The sequence below is a fragment of the Vipera berus genome (assembly GCF_964194415.1).
Source record: "Vipera berus genome assembly, chromosome: 3".
Taxonomy (NCBI): domain Eukaryota; kingdom Metazoa; phylum Chordata; class Lepidosauria; order Squamata; family Viperidae; genus Vipera; species Vipera berus.
Genome location: NC_138204.1, coordinates 99681127 through 99698101, shown reverse-complemented (window position 1 = coordinate 99698101; position 16975 = coordinate 99681127).

The following is a 16975-nucleotide window of genomic DNA, read 5'->3' as shown; positions in this document are numbered from 1 at the left end:
ATAAATAAATTTCTCAGTTATTTTGATTGATTCTTCAGTGTACATTTTTAAACTATCCAGTGTGTATGATCCTATTATACTAAGTATAGCTAAATTTTATTGTATCCTATATAAAACATGCAGTCAATTGATTGAAATGCTCAATGAATTTTATGATCTGCACTTACCATCTACATGCATTCTATTTTACATTTACTATTTACCTTTATGCTTATTATTTAGATCTTACCATCAAAGGAACAAAGCAATGGGATAATAGCAAACTTTTGACCACATGCAACATAGTTTTATCAGGACCCTTTAAATCAGTTTCTTTGAAAAGGCTGCCCATTCTGTCAGGAGTTAAGTTCTGCTTCATAGCATTTCTAAAGCTGAATTCTGAATAAAACCAAGACATTTAACAAAATTGATGAAAGCCTAAAGAAAGCTCAGTCACCCGAGCAAATTCTTCATAAGAATTTCAGTTGTTTCTTGTAAATATCTCCACTGCAAATGTGAAATTGTTCCTTTTAATGAGTGTACTATATGCAAACTGCTAAATGTATGTATGTATGTATTCTATATGAAACCAAATGTTTGGCCTAGTGGTTTTGTGAATTTTGCTCTTTGGTTTTTAGTCAAATAATTTGCCCAATGCTTCCTTTGTAACTTAGAATTTGTCTCATACTGATTTTGTGGAAAGCCTTCACTTCTGGATGACATAGGTGACTAATGTTGCAGAAGTGATTTAATTATTTTACTATGTTGAGGTAAGAAATATTTCCTCTTTTGAAAATCCCCCATACTAATTTTATGTCATGAAGGTGGATTACCCACATTTTAACATTCATACAAAAATATTGTAATCTATAATATTGCTGCTATAACATGCTATTAAATTGAGAATAGGAATCAAATGTAGAGGAATGTTTTGAAAGCAGGTTTTCTTTTTAAAAAAACAGCAATATGAATGAAGGTAAATCTCAGATGTAAATGTAGGAATAAAATAAGTAAAACTCAAGAAAGCAATATTCAATTTTTTTTAAAAAAAATCAGAACACAGAATGAGAAATTTGAAATTGGAATGGACCATCTATATGTTGAACTTCCAATAGCTGGAGACATGAAGACTAATGGAGAAGGGTCTTTGGAATTTTAATTCAACATCTGGATGGCTGTAGGTCCTGATTTACAAGTACAGAGATTTGCAATCAAATACAATTTATCTTATTTATGTGCTATAATTATTTTTAGAGTTTATTATGACTGAAGGTTTTATACATTTCATAAATAATATAAACAAAGCAGGTAAATAAATAAAAATATAGACTGCTGATTCCAATAGACTATAGCAGATTACAATGTATAAAATCCATAAAAATTTCCTCTCCCCCAAAAAGGCATCAGACATCAAAGGGAATCCTCTTTAATTCTCACTATCAGAAGATCTCTGCACTGACCTCTCCAAACATGAAACCAATCTCATAAAGTGGCTAAAGCAAAAATAATAATAACCATATTGTTCCAAAATACAGGTCAGGTGTCTATATTTGAATCTGGATCTTGTTCACATTACCCACAATGATGGCCCTCACTTAATGAAGGAGGTAGTCTGCTTTGTATGCTTTGCACTCGATTTTGCATACTTTAGATAGGTATGCTGATCAATGACATGCCTTTTAGTATACATCAACATTCATATATATATATATATATATATATATATATATATATATATATATATATATATATATATATATATATATATATAATTCAAATTGCTAATAAAGAATTTGGGAGGCTGAGATGATCATTATGAACTTCTTATGTTCTCATCAGTCAGTCATACCCTTTATTTGAGATTCAAACCTGGGCTGATTATATATTAGGCAGTTGTTTTAACTTCCTGAGCCACAGGTTCTTTCTCTCTTTTATTAGCTAGAAGGCAAGGGAAATATTTATTCAAAAAGCCTTGACAAATTCATTCTGCCTTCTCCTGAATATGTAGTATTGGTCCAATAGTTTGTATCATCATCATCCAACTTTCTACAACATTCCCCTTTTCTTCCTGAAAAAGATGAATGACATTTCTAGCCATCAGAAGATTACCCAGCCCAGATTTGATAGATAATGACCACCAACAGTATAGAATGAAGAGGATGTTTGTTGCTGGAGAACATGGATCCCAGACAACATGTGTATCACTTTTCTGAGACAATCTCATTCAGATTATCTCCAAGACCAATTACTAATGAAGTAAGAAAAATATTTGGCTGACATTAGCTCAGTATCAGCCTCTCTCTACTTCTCTCTACTTCCTCTCTGCTTGCTATCTTGGTTCTGGTATCATTTTTGCATTATTGTTCATCATACTAAAAAAAGAAAAATCCTGCTATCTACCCACAACTATCAATGCATGACTATCTGAGGAAGAGGAAGTGACAGAGCTGGCCAAACAGAGGGAAGTACTGGTAAAGAAAATTTAACATTTCATCTAAAAGTTAGGTAGGATAATTTAGAGTTGAAGCATAAAATATTGATTATAAACCAAAGAGATTAAACAAAATTTTATGGAGATGAGAGAAAAAGAGGTCAATATTAAATGAAAGAAGGGCAAGAAAGAGAAATGAACAGTAATATAAAAAAGAAAAAAAACTTTTATTTTGGAAATATGGACTAAAATGTGTTAAGAAACACCTGTATATGCATACTCATCAGAACACAGTTATTGTTCACATTTTACAGTTCTCAGAATGATGCAGTGTGATTCTCAGCTCAATTTCAGTTGAAAATAGAACCAAAAATATTATTTCATGAATTATATCTTTTAAAATATTGTACTTTTCCTTCTCTTTTTTTCATAAAAGCAGAATTAGAATATGAAACAAAATAGCATAGTGGGAATATGGGCACCACATATTTCAAAGGAATAAATACATACATAAACAAGTGTACACATTGGGAATGCATTGATCCGTCTAGCCTTTAGGACTAAAATAAAATAAATTTCTACCTAAATATATGGTTCAGGGAAGGGATTGTTTCTCAAACACGACATTTGCTTAAAAAAAATCCTGTGAAGTTGCTATTTGCCCTTATTAAGGACAAAAACTGCCACTTCAGGCATTTTTAGAAGAGATTTTCATTTAGAAAGTGATATAGAAAAAAACAGTTTTTCTACTTTTTGTTACTATACAAATCAAAACCGGATTTTCCTATAGCAGGTTTGGGGAAGGCAGCATGTTGTAAAAGGCAAAAATGATATCCTGATTTTTGTCTGAATTTACTCTTAAGAAGAATCTATCTGGAACAAGGTTTGAAAGATGTAGTACCAGGTATTTGTCCTGAGAAGGTCTTCCAAGCACAATGGTCAATGTAAGCCATTTCAGGACACAAAAGGCCTTCAGGTAGCTAAGACTTTTTTTTGGCTTGTTTTGAAGAGGGAGCACTGTATAAAACAGAATGAAAAACAAAATGAAAAATGAAAAAAATAAGAAAGGAGAGGGGGAAAAATGCAACAGCATCTCTCTCTCTCTCTCTCTCTCTCTCTCTCTCTCTCTCTCTCTCTCTCTCTCTCTCTCTCTCTCTCTCTCTCTCTCTCTCTCTCTCTCTCTCTCTCTCTCTCTCTTAAAAAGCTTCCTTTAGTTTCTTTTAATCATCAAGATATAACTTCAGTTTATAAGCAGTTCAATTCACAAGTCACAAGAAGCAGCAGAGAATTAGATTCTTAACAACACCAATTGCACAAAAAATCCATTTCTGTTATCCAGCTGACAACTTCTATAATAGGTAGTTCAAAAGAACAGAGGCAGATATTGAACCTTATCTCAGAGTCAAAATAATATATGCAATTATTTCTTCCCAAAAGCCTAATAACTTTAGCAGATTGCAAAAACAGGTTTTCATTAATAATTATTCTTGTTCCATTTCTGACATGATGGATTATCAGTACTTTTATACACAAACATAATGAAGTCTAATAAGCCCAAAGTATTTTTATTGTTGTTGAATGAGTCATAATCTACAAGCTATTGAAAGTGCTGGTACTGATGCTGGAAAAAAATTCCTATGGTTTACCTTTTTTTTTTTTTGCTAGGGAGGAGTGTGCAGAAAAATTTAACTTCTGGCAAGTTTCTAATTGCATTTTGGAAGTGATTTGCCAGCACCTTCTTCCCAGGTGTTGGAATGATTAACCCAAGATCACCTAGCTGTCTTTCCTCCCTAAAACACAACTATAGCTTGTCTTTTTCTGCTCCTAGTGCCACACCTTAACCAAGAGATCAAAGTAACTTTCTTAGACAAAATGGGGGCCTCCAGATCCTTTTCTCTACAGTTTTTAAAAATTGTGTATCAGTTGGTTTATTAATAGCATTCTCCAGAAAAACTAATTATAGGCTTTTTGTCTTGTAGGATTAATAATCCCTTCTAATAATGTAGGTGTTTCTGAAGCTGAAACAGTTTCTGGTTCCTGAAGCAAGGGCACTAAAGCAATAATTGTGATGTAAAGGCAGAAGTATTTGGCTACATTTTATGATTATTTTTTATCTCATTAATCTAATAATATTCACTCTTAAAAAGCAAATGTGTGAACTATGTTTGCTAAGAAAGAATGATGGCCCACTCATGATCATCCATGGCTGAAAAGGGACAACAATCTGAGTGTCAGAACCCACTTCAGCCCACATCTTAAGAAAGAAGGACTCTTGGAGACAAGATTTTCCAAGCAGGAACTTTTACTAAGAAATAGAAGGTAGCAGGCATAATAGACAGGATCTGAGGAATCCCCTCAGAGATCGATATTTTTAAAGTGTCCCCAAGCAAACCCCACCCATCAGTTCATTTTGTCAGTTCCAGATCAGTCAAGCTCCAGGTGATAAGCCCATTGTGGAAGAGGAGAGATAACAGTCCGTTTGCAGCAGAATCATTTCCACTCCCTCATACTTCATTTGGAGAAACAAACCAGATTCTTCCCAATCCCATGTTCTTGTTTTGTCCTACATAAGTATATTCCCTCCCTCCCTCCTTCCATCCATCCATCCATCCATCCATCCATCCATCCATCCATCCATCCATCTATCAACCATTGAAGTCAACAGCTCAGTAAATAGAACTGTATAGGAAAATGTCAAATACTAAAATACTTGTGATGATAATGCCTTGATGTAAGGACTATAATTGTATTCCATTAACTGTAATTTTGTTTCAAGTTTCATTAACTGTGGTTTATAATTAAATGTATTGCATAAATCCAGGCAAAGAGTTAAGTTTTTTTCTTGCATCAATGATTGTTGTGCTCTATTCCCTTGAAATTTAAAAAAGCAAAGGCTTTTCCCCCCCATGTATGTCTTTTTCTCTTACATGAGGTAACATGAGTGAACTTAGTCAGTGTATACCACAGTAGAAGCATTGTGTCAACTGTCCCATTGGCGTATGCTTAATCCAAGCCCAATACCTGATCATGCTTTAAAAGATTGAGTATGTTTTTTTGTGTGTGAATAAGGACAGGAAGGCAGGGCATGTTTCATGTATCAGGGAGTTATATCTGGTGAGATCAAGAAGAGGTCCTTCTTGGTGGTGGCTCTCAGAATGACCACCCTGTATTATTAATTATGAGGAGAAAGGGTCTCTGTATAGTCTAACATAGTGCTCTGAAAGACAGTTGTTGTTGTTAGCTGCGAAGTCGTGTCCGACCCATCGCGACCCTATGGACAACATTCCTCCAGGCCTTTCTGTCCTCTACCATCTTCTGGAGTCCATTTAAGCTCACGCCTACTGCTTCAGTGACTCCATCCAGCCACCTCATTCTCTGTCGTCCCCTTCTTCTATTGCCCTCGATCTTTCCCAGCATTAGGCTTTTCTCCAGTGAGTCCTTCCTTCTCATTAGGTGGCCAAAGTATTTGAGTTTTAGCTTCAGGATCTGGCCTTCTAAAGAGCAGTCAGGATTGATCTCCTCTAGGACTGACCGGTTTGATCACCTTGCAGTCCAAGGGACTCGCAGGAGTCTTCTCCAGCACCATAGTTCAAAGGCCTCAATTCTTTGGCGCTCAGCCTTTCATATGGTCCAATTTTCACTGCCATACATTGCAACTGGGAAGACCATAGCCTTGACTATACGCACTTTTGTTGACAGGGTGATGTCTCTGCTTTTTAGTGTGCTGTCTAGATTTGTCATGGCTTTCCTCCCCAGGAGCAAGCGTCTTTTAATTTCTTGGCTACAGTCCCCATCTGCAGTGATCTTGGAGCCCAGGAAAATAAAATCTGTCACTACCTCCATTTCTTCCCCATCTATTTGCCAGGAATTGAGAGGGCCAGATGCCATGATCTTGGTTTTCTTAATGTTAAGTTTCAACCCAAGTTTTGCACTCTCCTTCTTCACCCGCAACAAGAGGCTCTTTAGTTCTTCTTCACTTTCTGCCATTAGAGTGGTATCATCTGCGTATCTTAGGTTGTTGATATTTCTTCCGGCAATCTTAATTCCAACTTTTGATTCATCTAGCCCTGCCTTTCTCATGATGTGCTCTGCATATAAGTTAAATAGGCAGGGCGACAGTATACAGCCTTGCCGGACTCCTTTCCCAATTTTGAACCAATCAGTGGTTCCATGTCCAGTTCTCACTGTTGCTTCTTGACCCGCATATAGGTTTCTCAAGAGACAAATAAGATGGTCTGGTACTCCCATCTCTTTAAGAACTTGCCACAGTTTGTTATGATCCACACAATCAAAGGCTTTAGCATAGTCAATGAAGCAGAAGTAGATGTTTTTCTGGAACTCCCTAGCTTTCTCCATGATCCAGCGTATGTTGGCAATTTGATCTCTAGTTCCTCTGCCTCTTCGAAATCCTGCCTGTACTTCTGGTAGTTCTCGATCCACATACTGCTGAAGTCTAGCTTGTAGGATTTTAAGCATGACTTTACTAGCATGAGAAATGAGTGCAATGGTGCGATAGTTTGAACATTCTTTGGCACTGCCTTTCTTTGGAATTGGAATGTAAACTGATCTTTTCCAATCCTGTGGCCACTGTTGAGTTTTCCAAATTTGCTGGCAAATTGAGTGTAGCACTTTTACTTCACTGTCTTTTAAGATTTTGAATAGCTCAGCTGGAATACTGTCACCTCCACTAGCTTTGTTGTTGCTCAGCTTTTCTAAGGCCCACTTCACTTCACATTCTAGGATCTCTGGCTCGAGGTCAGTGACCACCTCATTGTGCTTATCAGGGACATTAAGCTCATTCTTGTATAGTTCTTCTGTGTAATTTTGCCACCTCTTCTTAATCTCTTCTGCCTCTGTTAGGTCCCTGCCATTTTGGTCCTTTATCATGCCCATTTTTGCATGAAACGTTCCCTTCATCTCTCCAATTTTCTTGAAAAGATCTCTGGTCCTCCCTATTCTATTGTTTTCTTCTATTTCTTTGCACTGTTCATTTAAGAAGGCATTCTTATCTCTTCTAGCTATTCTCTGGAATTCTGCATTCAATTGGGCATATCTATGTTTTTCTCCCTTGCCTTTCGCTTCCCTCCTTTCCTTAGCTATTTGCAAAGCTTCCTCAGACAGCCATTTTGCTTTCTTGCATTTCTTTTTCTTTGGGATGGTTTTGGTTGCTACCTGTTGTACAATGTCGCGAACCTCTGTCCATAGTTCTTCAGGCACTCTGTCTATCAGATCTAATTCCTTAAATCTATTTGTCACCTCTACTGTATATTCAACAGGGATATGATTTAATTCATACCTGAGTGGCCTAGTGCTTTTCCCTACTTTCTTCAGTTTAAGCTTAAACTTTGCAAGGAGAAGCTCATGGTCTGAGCCACAGTCAGCTCCTGGTCTTGTTTTTACTGACTGTATAGAGCTTCTCCATCTTTGGCTGCAGAGCATATAGTCAATCTGATTTCTGTGATGACCGTCTGTTGATGTCCATGTGTAGAGCCGTCTCTTGGGTTGTTGGAAAAGAGTGTTTGCTATGACCATCGTATTCTCTTGACAAAATTCTATCAGCCTGTGCCCTGCTTCATTTTGTACTCCAAGGCCAAACTTGCCTGTTATTCCGGTTATCTTTTGGCTTCCTACTTTAGCATTCCAATCCCCCATGATGATAAGGACATCATTTTTTGGTGTTAGTTCTATAAGGTGCTGTAGGGCTTCATAGAACCGGTCAATTTCATCCTCTTCAGCACTGGTGGTTGGGGCATAGACTTGGACTACTGTACTGTGATATTGATTGGTTTGCCTTGGATTCGAACTGAGATCATTCTGTCATTTTGAGGATTGTATCCCAGTATTGCTTTTCCTACTCTTTTATTGACTATGAAGGCTACTCCATTTCTTCTGAGGGATTCTTGCCCGCAGTAGTATACCTGGTGGTCATCTGAATTAAATTCACCCATTCCTGTCCATTTTAGTTCGCTGATACCTAAGATGTCGATGTTCAGTCTTGTCATCTCTTGTTTGACCACGTCCAGCTTTCCTTGATTCATGGATCTTACATTCCAGGTTCCTATGGAGAAAAAATCTTTACAGCATCGGACTTTCCTTTCACCACCAGACACATCCACAGCTGAGCGTCCTTTCGGCTTTGGCCCAGTCGCTTCATTCTTTCTGGCGCTACTAGTACTAGCCCTCTGCTCTTCCCCAGTAGCATATTGGACGCCTTCCGACCTGAGGGGCTCATCTTCCAGCGTCATATCGTTTTGCCTTTTGGTACTGTCCATAGGGTTTTCATGGCAAAGATACTGGAGTGGGTTGCCATTTCCTTCTCCAGTGGATCACGTTTTGTCAGAACTCTCGGCTATGACCTGTCCGTCTTGGGTGGCCCTGCACGGCATAGCTCATAGCTTCATTGAATTACGCAAGCCCCTTCGCCACGACAAGGCAGTAATCCATGAAGGGGCTGAAAGACAGTAGCTTTTATTATAAGAATACATTTCAACTATCTGTTATTAAGGTTTTTAAGCAATCAGTCCATATTTCACCAGCCTACAATTGACCATTTTATCAGTCAAACGAGTGTGTGCTTGAGTAGTCAGATATTGGCAATACCACAAGGGGTGATAAGCAAATAATCAATTATTTTAATACTCCTAGTCCTAAATAGAAATACCCTGAAAGAATATTAATATAATCATATTACAATGCTGTTTTTAATTGTTGTTTATTCTATGTATCCCTAAGGAATCCAAAGTAGGACCTTTAAAAAACTCCTTTATACCCACCACAATTCTATGTTCTAGATTGAAACAAGAATGAAACAATGTCATCTGGCAGTGGTATATTTTCCGGCGTACAAGACGGCTTTTTAACCCATGAAAATCTTCTCAAAAGTCAGGGGTCATCTTATATGCCGGGTGCTGAAACTTTAGGGACAGGGCTGGCTGGAAAACCTGGAGCGGATCTCCCATTTAGTCTGCGCAGGGAAAGCGGGACCAATTGGAGTAGAAGCTGCAGTCTGTGATTTTTTACAGGCTGGGGTCTGGGCGTCTTTCCTTCTAAAGTTGAAGAGCAGCTGTAGTCTATCCCAACTTGAAAGGCAGGTAGGGAATGTCGCAGCCAGAGCAGCTGCTTAGCTCTAAGGACACATTTGACTCAGGAACTGGGCGGGCTGCCTTAGCAGGGGGTTGGACTAGATGACCTCCAAGGTCCCTTCCAACTACTACTACTACTTCTTCTTCTTCTTCTTCTTCTTCTTCTTCTTCTTCTTCTTCTTCTTCTTCTTCTTCTTCTTCTTCTTCTTCTTCTTCTTCTTCTTCTTCTTCTTCATATTATTATTATTATTATTATTATTATTATTATTATTATTATTATTATTATTATTATTATTATTATTATTATTATTATTATTATTATTATTATTATTATTATTATTATTATTATGTTTAATCCACTTGCACTGTTTTATGTTTACATGTTTGATGACAAACAGCCTTATGTTTATAAGTGACAGTTTTCCTACTAAGTACCTGCATGTCATAAGCATTTGAATTAAAATTACCATATTAAAATCAAATCTGACGTTTTTTAATTTTTATTTGGTGTGCGTTGGAAGAGGGGTAGTCTTATACGGCGAGTATAGCCCAAACCCTATAATTTAAAAGGAAATGTAGGGGGTCGTCTTATACGCCCAGTCATCTTATACGCCGGAAAATACGGTAAATCATTACTTAAAGAAGTGACGTGCTCTCCCTTTGTTAGCTAACTTCATCCAAAATTGGAAGGATAACACTTTAATTCACCATGTTAAGGGATAAGTTGGAAAGACACTTTAATTAGAATTCTTGCAATGAATAGAGAGTTGGACTCAGTAATCCCTGCCTCAGTGATCACTTCCCATTCTATATATCCATTATTCTATTCCAACACCCTATTCTCCTAAATCAGCAGTTCTCAAACTGTGGTTGTGGACCCTTGGGGGAGTGGGGTTCCCAAGATCTTTCAGGGTGTCTGTAAAGTCAAATAAATAATTAAATATTTCTCAGTTTAAATTTATAATACAGTAAATCTTGATAGATATAATCATACAACCCAAAGACTTGTTGAACCCTCAATCATTTTTAAGAATGTAAAGAGGTCCTGAGGCCAAATGTTTGAGAATAGTTGTTTTAGGTAATAGCTTTTGAGATTGATGGCTGCTTAGCTTGCTGATTGGACATGTTTATTAGTGTAGAACAGAGGTGTGAAAGTCGCAACATCACATGATATGTCGCGACGTATCATAACTTTTTTTCCATTGCCGGCAGTGGGGTGGGCACAGTTTTGCCATGTTGCATCCGGCCCACATGCCAGCAGTTTGACACCCCTGGTGTAGAAGATAGTAAGAAAAACCTTGCTACACTGCTTCTTGTCCCTAGTTGTTGTTGACAAAAAGATTTGTTGTCCCTACTCCTGCCCTTACTCATTAATGGCATCATAGCTAGATAAAAATAATCTGTCATACAAGCTATGATATTCATGGAATACTTAACCATGGTTCACTGATAAAATTTGAATAGTCAGTCAACAAACATGCCAACCAATCATACCCAAATCATCCTGAATGAGAAAAAAATAACCTCCTTTAGCTTGTATGACTACAAGCAAGGCAATGTTTAAATATAATAAGGAGAAAAAGCAATTTAAAGATGTTTAATTTATTTAAGGAAACTGTTTATTATAATTAGGTACATACTGAGCTTAAAAACAACTTTTCTAATTCAAGTTATGCATGAATGTACATCCAATTATGGATCTAACCCAGCTAGGAAGATTTAAGCCACATTTAGTTATGATCCACAAATAATCTGGTTCATTTCTATGAAGTGTGATCTAAAAATATAGTTTCACCTACTGAAAATTTCCCTACTTTGTAGTTTTATTTTATTCTCTCTCTCTCTCTCTCTCTCTCTCTCTCTCTCTCTCTCTCTCTCTCTCTCTCTCTCTCTCTCTCTCTCTCTCTCTCTCTCTCTCTCTTTCTCTTTCTTGTATAATCTTGAAGAAGAAAAAAGAGCTAAGAAATAATATTGCTCAGAATACAGGTTTAAAGAGATATAGAAATATTGCACAAAGGGGACCAAAGAGAAAAAAAAATATAAACCTTAAATAGAGATGCATGACAGAAAATTCTTGAGTAACCAGTGAATCTAAAGGGTTGATATATTTTAAATATATTTAAATTTTTACCCAGAAATTGTTTTAAACAGGACTAAATTACACTTTTATGAAGTTATTCCAGATATTGATTATTTAATTATTTATTATTTTTATTTGTTTGTATCCCACATTTATTATTTTTACAAATTACTCAAGATGGCAAATATTTCCTACACACCTTCATCCTCCTATTTTTGCCCCCATAACTACAACCCTGTGAGGTGGGTTGGGTTGAGAGAGAGAATGACCAGCACAAAGTCTGCCAGCTGGCTTTCATGGCTAAGACAGGACTTGAACTCACTATATCCCGTTTTCTAGCCTGATCCTCTAGACCAAACTGTCTCTCTTCCAGAAAAGATAACAGCTGACACATTTTAACCATATTTTAATTATTCATGCTTCTATTCGGCTATTTTGTATTGATTCATCAGATTCAGAAATCAACCCTATATGGCCAGCCCTTAGCCATTGCTGGTTGAGAATGGTATGTTCCTTGGTAAGAAAAGAGAATAATGCAACATGAAGAAATGGCAAAGCATGAAGTGTGGTACAAGCCCTGTTTAAACCCTTCAAGCAATAAAGAATCGATGATCACATGGGATTTAAGAAGAAAAATGGCCATGTAAGTAACAAATTCAATTGTAACAGTACTAACTGTGGAACAAGTCTTGGGAATTTTCTAAGCAAATAAAATCAGACTTGCCAAACAAAGGTGGGGTGTAATCTTCCACCTGTTTCCACCCTTCTGACATAAGGAGCAAGACTCCAAGGTATGCTCCCTGGGCTACCTAGATTCAATACAGGCAGTCCTAGACTTACAACAGTTATTTAGTGATTGTCCAAAGTTACCACAGTACTGAAAAATGTGACTTATGACTGTTTTTCAGTTACGACCATTGCAGCATCCCCGTGATCATGTGATCAGAATTCAGATGCTTGGGAATGGGTTCATATTTAGGACCATTCCTGTGTCCCAAAGTCACATGATCACCTTTTGTGACCTTCTGATAAGCAAAACCAATGGGCAAGCAAGGTTCATTTTACAACTGGGTTAGTAATTTATCAACTGCAGTGATTCACTTAACAACTGTAGCAAGAAAAGTCATAAAAAACTCACTTAAATTTCTGTAACAACAGAAATTTGGGGCTCAGTTGTGGTGGTAAGTTGAAGACTACCTCTAGCTTTTTCTTCTGAAGCAGCTGTTGCCCATTCAGATGCACCACTTACCACAAACACTTGCCAGGAAGAGACTTTAACAAATGATAATATCATACAGTGTTTACTGATTGCACAGGCTATATTTTCTGATCATATTTACTTACAGATAGCTCTCAACATTCAAAACATCCCACCCCCTTCAGCAAATTGGTGGGATTCAGAAGAAGCAGTCCATTCCTCCTTGGATCAATTATTCACTGTCATTATTACACAACTGGGCTGCAGTAAATTTTACTGATATTTAAGAGCCCTTCCCTTCCAAGTGTGTTGTTTAGAATGAGGCTGTCATGGTTTTGACAGATGAAACTCTTCAAAGAACTTCAAGGCACTGTTTACCTTAAAGAATCTTTATTTGAGTAGCATAACATTGGCACATACATAGGCAAAGCCAAAATCTGAATTCCCCTCCCTGAGCACATAGTATCAAACCACAATTCCCTCCTCTAGTTAACAGTCATAAATCACATTCTCCAATTAGTTTTAAATGCAGGCTTTCCCTCCAGTTCTTCAATCTGCCATTTCTTATCATCTCTTATTTCAAAAACCTTGGTTCTCACACTATTTACAATACTGTTATGTCTAACTAAACTTCCATGCACATTACTTCTCCTCCCCCAGTATCATCTGTTTCTAACTCTAATTCTAAGAGTAAAACAAAGTAAAGGAAAATGGCTGTATCTCCATATGTTGTCAAAGCAAGCACCTCCGATGTTAGCAGTGTTGACATCCGGCCCCCCTTACAAAAAGGACAGATCCTGTAATGTAAACAAAAGCATATGTTAGGGACTGTCTCTCTGTTTGTTAGGGTGTTTCCTATAGAACCTTTTGATGAATCTGTCGGCTTTCACATCGCTGCTGTGAACAGAGTTATTGTAAGCCACCTCTGCAAATGGGGTCAGTCCAGTTGGTTTGTTGGTAGGAAATATAGCATCTGAGATATTGCTCCACCATCTTGTTAGCGGATTCCGCAGCCCCATTAGTAGATGAGTGAAAAGCAGATGATAGACCTTGAGATGATCCAATTAATTTAAGAAAGCTCCTCCAAACTGTAGCTGTGAATTGCACCCCTCTGTCCAAAATTATTCATTTAGGGGTGCCATGCAGCTGGTAGATATGTTTCAAGAGCAGTTTAGTCAGTCGTTGGACAGACGGGAGTCCTTTCCATGCGATAAAATGAGCCTGCTTTGAAAACAGGTCTATCACAGTCCAGATGACAGATGAAAGATGACTACTTTCACATAGGTCTACTATAAAGTCCATATCAATTTCTTCCAATGGCTGTGAAGGGTCTGCCACTGGCTGCAATAACCCAGGTGGTTTCCCTGGAATTCTTTTCATGGTGGCACATACAGTACAACTCCTGACATAATTTTCCACATCCCATTTTAACCCCAGCCACCAGAACTGCCGGCGGATTAGATATAGAGTTTTTAAATATCCAAAGTGTCCAGCCTGATTTTTGTCATGGCTATGCTTGAGAGCATTAAGATGGAGGGCTTCTGGCAAGTACAATCCCCTCCCCCTTGTAAGCCAAACCATCCCTGCATGTTAGGGAGGTTTGATTGTCCTTGAACAATTGATCAGTGAGGAGTGCTTGTTTTATTTTCTTTCCCACAGGGTCATCAGGATTAGGGGCCCTACGAGGCATGAGTTGAGCAGCAGTTTGTGGATTGGAGATAATTGCCTTGTTAACCTCTTCACGCTGGCTTTTGTACTGGGGCAGTGTGGATAGAGCATCAGCTAGGAAGTTTTTCCCTCCTGGAATGTACTTTAGAGTGAAGTTAAAATGGTTAAAGTACTGTGCCCAACACACCTGTTTCGGGGACAATTTGTGGGGAGTTCTCAGTGCTTCTAGGTTTTTGTGATCTGTCCATACTTCAAAAGGCACCTTGCTCCCTTCTAGATAGTGTCTCCAGTTTAATAGACCCCATCTGATTGTGAAAGCCTCCTTTTCCCAGATTGCCCACCCCCTTTCGCTCTAAATAATTTTTTTCAAGATGTAGGCACAGGGTTGCAAGGACCCACTTTGGTTCTTTTGCAGTAATACAGCTCTGATGGCAACATCGCTGGCGTCAGCTTGAATTACAAAGGGCTCCCCTGGGCAGGGGTGCTTTAGGACCAGTTCAACAGCAAATAGTCTTTTTAAATTCTCAAAAGCAGTTTGATAGCTCATAGTCCATGCTAGTGGTTGGCCTGGTCATGGCTTCCCTCCCCCTTTGCCTGTTTTGAGTAGTTCTGTAAGGGGTAGGGCAATCTTGGCAAAGGACGGGATGAATTGACGGTAGAAGTTGGCAAAACCTAAAAAGTTCTGGAGCTGTTTGTGAGTTTTTGGGGGCTGCCATTCAATTACAGCTTTCACTTTGGCTGGATCGATTTCACTGTCCTCATTGGAGATTCTATAGCCAAGATAATCTAATCAGGTCTGGTGAAATTCACATTTTGACAGTTTGACATAAAGCTTGGCATTCAATAGTTTCTTTAACACTTCTCTCAGCAGCTTTATATGATCAGTCATATTCGTGCTGTATATAAGGATGTCATCAAGAAACACCAGAACCCCTTTGTATAAATGATCATGTAGGACCTCATTAATCAATTGCATGAATATGGCTGGGGCCCCCTGTAGCCCAAATGGCATGGCTTTGAACTGATAGCTTCCCATGGAGCAGTTGAAGGCAGTCTTCCACTCATCTCCCTACTTTATCCTCACCCAGTAATATGCCTCTCTCAGGTCTAAATTAGAGAAGACACTCCCCCTAGCCAGGTGGGTTAGTAAATCCTTTAGGAGGGGGAGGGGGTTTTTATTTTCCACAATCACCACATTCAGAGATTTATAATCAATGCAGAGACAAAGAGACCCATCTTTTTTTTCTTTAAACAACACAGGGGCTCCCACAGCAGACTTGGACTTACAAAAACCCTTGCTAGGTTTTTGTTCACGTATCACTGCATCTCGTCCATTTTGAGGGGGGACATAGCATACATTCTTGGTTGTGGGAGTTTGGCTCCCAGCAACAGTTCAATGGAGCAATCATTGGGTCGGCGAGGCAGTAGGGCGACACATTCTTTCTCATTAAATGCCTCTGCTAGGTCCTGGTACTCACTGGGGATGAGTGGCTCGCCTGGTGGTGGTAAGGCAGCCACGTGCGCTCGCTCATTGGGTGGGCTAAAGTTTCCCATAATGTGTGTTGAATCAATGGGGGGGCTATAGGTAGCCTCACAGTTCTCATTCCTTTCTCCCACCAGATAAACAGCTTCCATTTGTCCAACCAGGCTAATCCTAGGATCACAGCCTCAGTCATTTTTGGAGCCTTCAGGAGGTGAATAAACTCCCAGCACTCACCTATTTATAAGCATAGGGGCTCAGTTAATTGCGTGATTAAAGTCCCTCCCATCAGGGAGCCATCGGCTTGCTCAAACCTCATGGGTTTCGAGAGCAGTTTTGCTCATATGCCCATTTTCATGGCAAATGGCAAGCTAAGGACATGCAAGGAGCATCCAGAATCGACTAGCACTTTTAAATCTACCTGTGTCCCTGACCTAGGGATTATGATTTTGGCAGGTAGTGAGAAAGGTGGGATGTGTCAACTAACCATCGGGTCATTCTCTCCTTTGTTGCTGTCAAAAGAGGGTAGCGCGGGTCCAGCCTGAGTCCCGGCATCCTCCTGTGTGGGGGATGTGACTTGGGCAAAAGGTTCCTGTGTGATCCAGTTGGATTTCTCTCTCATTGGCTGCTGAGCAGGCTTCTTTCTTGCTGCTGGTCACGGTCTGTTCTGCTGTTGGGGGTAGGGAAGTGGGCAATTTGCTGCTTGATGTTCCTGCTGTCTGCATTGGAAGCACTTGATCAGCGGGTCTGCAGGTAGCTAGGACCAGCTGCAGCAGTTGGAGGTTTTCGGGGTAGTGGTTGCCTTTTGGGTTGCTCTGGCCTCGACTCGACTTCAGGTGGGGGAGGCTTCTTATAGTGGGCGAGCTGAACATCTAGTCTTACTGCTTTCTGGTACCATTCTTGCAGCTGATCAGGTACTGCTCGATAGATGCAGGCCTGAGAGAGGTGATCGTCTAATCCTTCTATGAAGCGATGGACTAGGGACTTCTTGGGCCACCTCGCTATCCGACCGGCTAACTTGCAAAACTCTTGTACTTACTCCTGGATTGTCTTGAGG